This window comes from Lygodium microphyllum, chromosome 3, assembly GCF_053477565.2.
Source record: "Lygodium microphyllum isolate KBCC chromosome 3, Lygodium_microphyllum_v1.1.10, whole genome shotgun sequence".
Taxonomy (NCBI): domain Eukaryota; kingdom Viridiplantae; phylum Streptophyta; class Polypodiopsida; order Schizaeales; family Lygodiaceae; genus Lygodium; species Lygodium microphyllum.
In genome coordinates this window covers 135,619,867-135,628,134 of record NC_141137.1, presented here as the reverse complement: position 1 = coordinate 135,628,134, position 8,268 = coordinate 135,619,867, and positions in this window count along the sequence as shown.

The window sequence follows — 8,268 nt, the reverse complement described above, 5'->3', positions numbered from 1 at the left end:
CAACATGGAAAACAGCTTCTGTACCATACACAGCTGAAAAGGGGTCTGCCTTGTTGCTGCTTTATGGGAGGTTCTGTATGCCCAGAGGGCCTCTGTAAGTCGATCATCCCAATCACGACGATGTGCGGTAATCGTCCTTGTCAGGATCGAGCAGAGGATGCGATTGGTGACTTCAACTTGGCCGTTGGCTCTGGGATAGTAAGGAGTGGACTTGCGATGGCGGATCTTATACAGCTCTGTCAACTCTTCCATGATTTTGTTAAGGAAATGAGTCCCTCTGTCACTTACCAGCTCGAGGGGACTTCCAAAATGGGTGATAATATTCTCGTACATGAACAGTGCGACACTATTACCATCGTCCCGCTTCAGGGCTTTAGCTTCACACCACTTTGTGACATAATCCATACATACCAGGATGTATCTGTTCTGCTTCGTCTGGTAGGTGGATCAATGGGACCCACAAAATCAATCCCCCACTTCTCAAACGGCTTTAGGGGAAGGATGGGTTGCAATGGCATGGTACTTGTTTTGGTGGGTTTCCCCATTCGCTGACAAGTGTCACATCTCTTACAGTAATCATATGCGTCCTTGTGGAGGGTCGACCACAAGCATCCTGCTAACAGAGCCTTCTTGGCTGTTGCTTCTCCTACGAAGTGTCCACCGCATGGTTTGTCATGGCATGCTTTCAATACTATGCTGATTTCATCTCTTGCAACACATCTTCGCATCACTTCATCTTTGTCTTTCTTGTACAATGCACCACCTAGCAAAGTGTAGGGGGCTGATTCCAAGAGAAGCTTCTTCCTCTCACAACTTGAGATGCCAAGAGGATACTGTTGAATTGCTAGGAGATTGGCTATGTCTGCATACCAGGGAGTAATTGTTTCAACTAGAAACAAGGAAGCATCAGGAAGGTCTGGATCATCATGTTCCTCTTCTGCTGTTTGAGGGATCCGTGATAGATGATCGGCTAGAACATGGGAGCGGCGAGGCTTAGTGACTACTTCAAAGTCGAACTCCTGGAATAGGAGCAACCATCTCATTAGTCGTCCTTTAACATCTGCTTTGTTCATTAGGAATGACAAGGCCTCATGATCCACATAGAACTTGAAATGTGTGGACAATAGATAGTGTCGAAACTTCTCCAGTGCAAACACCATTGCCAAGCACTCAAGCTTTGTCACTGTATAGTTTCGTTCCCTATCAGTGACCTTTCGGCTTGCATAATATATCGGTCGATCTAATTTAGAGGGGCCCTTTTGACATAGGACAGCACCTAGCTCTTCAACTAATGCATCTGTGTGCACATGGAACTCCTTCATCCAATCAGGAGGTTGCAGGATGGGTGCCTCAATCAGACACTGATTCAGAGTGTTGAAGGCTTTGTCACATTCTTCCGTCCAAATAAACTCTGCATCTTTCCTCAGAAGCTTGTGCAAGGGGGTTGCCTTTGTTGCAAAATGGGCTATGAACCTTCTGTAGTAACCCACATGGCCTAGGAATCCCCTCAACTATTTGAGGTTGGTGGGTGCTGTTAGAGCTGCGATCTTCTCAATCTTTGTAGGGTCTATTGATATCCCTTGTGCAGAGACAATGTGGCCCAACAGAACTCCAGAAGAGACTCCAAAGATGCATTTGTCAGGGTTGAGGGAGATCCCATACTCCCGGCATCGGTCAAAGCATTGTTCCAAATGTCCCCAGTGTTTAAGAATCAGACTGTAAACACAGAAGTCATCCAAATATACCTCAATAAAGTCGTGCAGATGATTTTGGAATGCGGCCATCATGACTCACTAAAAGGTAGCAGGGGCATTGCAAAGCCCAAATGGCATCACTCGGTAAGCATAGGTCCCTCATTCTGTGGTGAAGGTTGTTTTAGACTGATCTTCTTCTGCTATCTGCACTTGGTTGTATCCACTGAAGCCATCTAACAAGGAGTAAAGCTCATGTCCTGCCACTGTGTCTAACAGCTGGTTTGTAAAAGGGATAGGAAAGTGATCCTTCTTCGTCTTGGAATTCAACTTGCGGAAATCCACACATATACGAAGCTTGCCATTCTTCTTGGGTACAACCACGATGGGTGAGACCCATTCACTGTTGGCTACTAGATAGATGAACTCCATTTCCAAAAGCTTCAGCAGCTCGACTTTCACCAGTGTGGAATAATTCGGGTTCATTCGCCTTTGTCATTGCCGTACTGGCTTGGCGTCACGCTCCAAGTCAATATGATGCTGACATATTGTGGGATCAATCCCCTTTAGGTCTTTGTAGGACCATGCAAACACATCCAAATTCTCTTTCAACAAGTTGTACAAGGTTGACAACTCCTCTTCTGGTAGGCTGCTACCCACCTTCAAGTGGCGTTTAGTGCCATCTGCATCCACAAAGGTTAACTACCTTTCACCTTCTACTTCACGGATGAAGGTCCCACGGACTGCTTCTGGGTACAGATCTGACTCCTTCAAGGGGGTGGTATCCTCTTCTGATGTCCCACTAGACCCAACGTCTTCTTTCAGTAAGGACTTAGGTTTCTCCTTGAAATGCTTAAATGGGATCAGCGTTGTCTCGATTTTGGTTTGAATGTTAATTACCTTAGAGCTTGAGGACTCCTCTTCAGAGGATGCATCCAGGAATGTTACATAATAGGGGCTCTCGGAATTCTGTTGTGGCCTTGGGACTGGTACTTGTTGACAAGGAGCATCATCATCATCCTTTCTTGACAAGTGTGGATGGGTGCGATAAGAACCACTAATAAAAGATGGCTTATTTTGCTTGATCCACTTCTTATATAGGCTTTGCCTATGGAAAGATCCATTTACCAATCCAAAGGGTACCATTGCCATTCTATCCCACAGCATGGAGTCTTCTGCTTCTGAAGCTTCTAGAACTCCCTCCTCATCTATGCCTTATGTGGGTAGAGTGATTTCTTCTGTCTCACTTTCAAATTCTCCTTCTTCAGATTCATCATCATCCTCTTCAGACACTGGCTCTGCCTTTGTAGGCACTCTGTAAGAGAAGAGCAAGTCCTCTGCTTCGCCTTCTGCCTCTGTCTCTGGCTCTGCTATGGCCATGTAACAGGGAGAGCAGTACATCCATGCTTCTATCTCACTGTCAGAAGTGATTTCGAAAATCGTTCCTAGTTCAGGCAGGAAGTATTCACCCATTGATAATGGCTTTGCATCTTTTGGGAGTTGGCTTACAGTACCCACTATTAGGGAATGTGCCTCTATTTTCTTGGGAAGGATCTGTTTGACAGCATCTTCTTCTGCTGATGTTCCATCTGTAGCCTCATTGGGGGACTCAGAAGATAATTCCAAGGAGGTGGACCCGTGTCCTTTTTGAGCACCATATAGCTTCAGCACCACTTTATTGGGTCCTCTACCCAAAGTCAAGGTTCCTTTGAACCAATCCGTCCTTGCTCTGGCTTCAAAAAGCCATGGTCTGCCCAGTAATAGGGGGTAGGATGTACCATAAGAGTTTGGCTTCACCACCAGATAGGTTAGCCAATAATCTTTTCCAGCCACTGTAGTCTTCATATATGGGAGAATGCCCAAAGTCTTGATTCTGCTTTGATCTGCCAGTCTGATGAGCCATTGAGTTGGTTGCATACCTTGTAGGCCTAGATCCTTCATTGTCACATCCTTCATAATGTTCACTGATGAGCCACCATCAATCGGTGCATTTGCAATAAAGCAGCCTTCTATCCACATGCCAGTCTCTAGGGTACTAGGATCTAGGAAGGCGTTAGCCACATCCACTTCTTTTACAGGCTCTGGAGCTTTGTTGGACTTTGTTGCTGTTGAGGGAGCAATCCTTAAGCCACACCTTCTTGTCAGTATACTTTTGAACCTTTTTCGACAACTGGGAGACAACATCAACAATTGTCGGAAAGTGATGTTTGGTTTAAAGGTATCTAGATCTCTGACCAGATCGTATTCCTTAATAGGATCCACTGGCTTCTCCAATCGGTTAGGCAATGGGGCGACACCCATTTTCATTTTCCTTTTTTCTTCCAACAGGGGCATCATGGGGACTTCTTCTGCCACTTGTGGCACTTCCTCCTCTTATATCTCCTGGACCTCTGGTCCTATCTCTGGAACTGTCCCTGTGACTCTCTGTGGCACTGTCAGGCTCTATTCTATTCCATTCTTCTGTTGGAAGATTGAACTTCACTGCTTTGGCAGGAGGATTATTTTCTTTCTGGACAGGTGGTTCCTTCTTCTTTGCACGCGTGATGGCAGCAACTTCCAATTCCACTAAATTGGAGGTAGGCTCTTGGGCCTTGGACGGATTATCAGTAGCACTGTTTTTCACTGGGACTGGACTTGGACAGTCTTTTGCAGTGTGGCATTCTCCTTTGCATCGACTGCATAAGGGCTTGTAATACACTGACCTTCTGGGATTTGGATAATTTGGTGAAATGTGTCCCTTTTCTCCGCATTTGTAACACTCCACTTCTTATCTCTGACCACCGCCAGACTGTCTTCCTCTGTAACTTTGGGAGGGAAACCTCCTTGGACCGAAATTAGGACCAAACTCTCTAGGCTTGGGTCCAATATCCTGTGTTGTCATTTTGGATTCTAGCAAGTTGAATCTTGCATCTTCTTCCTTCCTTCTCCTATCATGCATCTCCTTCAGAGAGCAAATATCCTCTGTATGGTTCTTCCTAAGACAGTAGGAGCAGAAACCTCCAGGGACTATTGGCTTTCGTGTACATTCAGTGGCTAAATGGCCCGCTTGATAACACTTACCGCACCAAGTATTGGACATGCTAGCGGTATTCACTTTCAGTGTCTGCAACTGCTCTGTAATCACATCCATCAACTCCTTTTTTATATTTGCAACTGAGTTGGATAAATAATCCTTCAAGATTTCTCCTCCAGAGGCACTAGCAGTAGGGTTTTGAGGAGTCTCTGTAATCACTGCATAAACAGGTTGGGCTGATGCAGAGGGGTCTCTATTCTGATTCTGATTTAGAGCTCCTGTTTGAACTGTTGGGGGGCTGTTGGCTCCAGTTGGTAGGGTTTCACTATTGCTGCTGATTTGGCATTGGGGGAATTGTTTGGGACCATTGTTGTTGTGGTTGAACCATCATTTAAGGCATTGATTGTGGCCATTGTGGATTTGGTGCACTATACTGTGATACTGAGGGCATCTGTTGGTAGGGGTAGGGGACAGTCCCTGGGATTGTATTTGGTGGGTACATCATCCCTGGCATCAAAGGAGGTGGGACTCCTCTTCCTGGATTCATCGCTAATCTAGCTTCCACTTCATCGTACAATCTTTCATCTTCTGTTGCAGCTTGCAGTGTGGCTTGTCTTTGCAGCTCCACAAACTTACGGACTTCTGGTTGTAATCCTCTGAGAAACACACCCTTCTGAATGCCATCATCTAGATTATGGTTGGTCCATTTCTTCAAGATGGATTCCATTCACGAGACATAAGCTTCTACTCTTTCTACAGAGGACTAACTTAAATTCATGAACTCCTCTTGCATCCGCTCTTCAAAACCTTCACGCCCGAATTTAGTGAGAAAGGCCAACTTCAAGTCGTCCCATGTGCCAAAAGTTCCTGCTGCTTGTCTCTCATACCACTGAAACACTGCGCCCTTGAAAGTAGCAGGGAATATTGCTAACCAATGCTCAGGGGTTCTAGCATTGTTAGCCACACATGCTACCATAAACTTTGCTACATGAAGATCGGGGTCTTCATTGTACTCTCCCTTAAAAATTGGCAACGGGACTACATTCGCTGGCCTGTCATCAATATTTCCAGGACGGATCTGGCTTGGAAGCGAACCTCCAGCAGGAGGAGGAAGGGCTTGATGTGCCATTGGGACTTCTGTAAAGAGTTCCGCAAGGGCGTCAAATGCGGCTTCTCCTGCTAGCTCGTTCTCGGCTTTGATTCTTGCTTTCTCTCTTCTCACATACCTCTGAAGTCATTCTAGTGCTTGTCTCCTGATGGCATCATTCATGAGGGGGTTGGCTCCACTATGTTGTGAGTGCTCCACAGAGGGATAACAAAAGGCTTCAGTCTCTGGAGGACTCTCTTGCCAACATTTCTTCTACTTCTTCCTTTTCAACGTCTCTGAATTCTGCTTTCATGCCACTACACAGAGGAAGGTATTCAGTTCTGAAGGTGTCAAAATGCATACGTCTAAGCATTGTGGTGGTGCCATCATCATAGTAATGCCAGCTTCTAATGGTTTCAACAATGTATGTTGTAAAGAACACTCTGTCTACCAACTTCCAGTGGGTTTCCAATTGGACAAACAAAAGATTGTCAGAACACCAAGCATCCCACGTATCTTGCTGTTGAGCGTCTACGAACAAGTCGTAGCTCTGTTCCTTCTTATTTTTGTGAACCTCCATAGACCACGACTCCTGAAGCTTCTTAACTATTTCCCACTTGATGATGTCAGGAAATTTTTCAATGAAGGCCAAATCCTCCATTGATACTCATTCTCTCTGTTCTACTTGTGACAAATGCGGGATCTAGAGCATGGCAGTGAGTTATGGTGGATGAAAGGAGAAGTGTGGACTCATGATGGAGAAGACAAAGACACTGTTTGTTACACAAGTGAATTAGGTTCCAAGATTGAGACTTGGACTCATAAACACAATCTTGTGTATGTGGACAATGACATTGACACTTCACTGAAAAGAAAAGAGTACTATCATTGCATTAAGAAAAGGAAGCAAGTACAATGCTTTATAGGAAAGTAGGAAACTGCAGTAGGCACCATTGTGCATATGGGATAGGTTAGCCTGCATATCCTTGACCCTGACGCTCCATACTAAGAGGCTGTTTAGTGAGTAAGATTGCTAATTCTCAACACCCCTCCTCAATCACAACTAGAAAGGCACAAAGTGTGTAGAGGCTGTAATGAGAACCACCTGCAAAGTGTGGGCATACCACAAACATGGCAAAACACCAGAGGCTGTCGCAGAAAAGGCTAAGTGTGGGTACCATAAACATGGTGGACATCCATAGGCTGTAAGAGGGGCCTCACAAAGTGTACCAGGACTGTAATGCCAAGTTACATAAGGAGTTTTACAAAGCTTATGGCAGGAATCATTAGGGCAAGGAAGTACAAGGCTTTTAAAACAGTCTATCAAAGTTATGAGAGTAGAAGGACTGATGAGTCTTGTCCTTCCGATCCTGGTGGTCTTCATCTTCTTCTTCTTCTTCATCTTTTCGTCCATGGTCTTCTTCTTCTTTCACAGCTGCAAGATAGGCCTTTTGGGACCTCTTCCTAGCATGACAGAACTTTTCAGTATGTCCGGTCCTTTTGCAGAAGTCACAGAAGAGTGGTTCCTTTTTACCTTTGTATCTGTTGTTTACATATAACATTTGTTCATCCTTTGAAGTGCTGGGCTCTTCTTTGCTTTTAAGTTTCTTTTCTTCTTCTAACAGTGATGCCTGGATATCAACAAGTTCAGGATTTGGCATGTTGATTAAAGTTGTTGATACATTATTATATTCAGGAGGCAAACTCTTAAGTAGAACACCGATGCAAACATCTTCATCCATTTTAATGTTGATTCCTGCAAGTTGGGTTAGGAGTCCTTCCATGTAATTGAGATGTGTGGCAAGTGATGTGCTGGACGTCATTTCAAGCCTGAAGAACGCAATCAGGAGACCATACTTTGATGATTTAGATTGTGCACCGAACAGGGTGTCAAGTCTTTTCCATGTATCCTGTGAGGTCTCACAGTTATCCACATGGAGGATATAACTGTCGTCTAGCTCCAGTTTGATAATGGCCTGGGCTCTGTCATCATTCTTTTGCCAAGTAATTGCAAGGTCCGCGTCCCGAGGTTTCTTCTCTTTGCCATTTGTGATGGCCCAGAGACCCTTTTTCATCAAGATGAGCTTGATGCGGGTTTGCCAGGTGTGAAACCCGACTCCTTTGAATCGAGCATTTGGAGAGTCTTTTCCCATGTTGAGGTTGCAAGATCAGCAGCAAATCAACACCAAAATTCTGAGATTTTATCAGTAGAAGAGCAGAATACAGTGTGTCAAGAGACACAGTTAGTGACAGTGTGAAAACACACTATGTCAGTGTTGATGTTGAGCTTGATTCTTCTTGTTTGGGATCATTCGATCGTTCTTCAATCTTCTCAGGTCCTTCTCCTCCTTGATTTGATTCTGGGTCAATGGATTAGAGTGATAGAGGCTTGGATTGAGTGTCAGGAGAGAGAAAAATTGAGGAAAAAAAGCTTGAGAAATTTTTGGCTATGGTGGAATTAGGGTTTCTGAGACAGG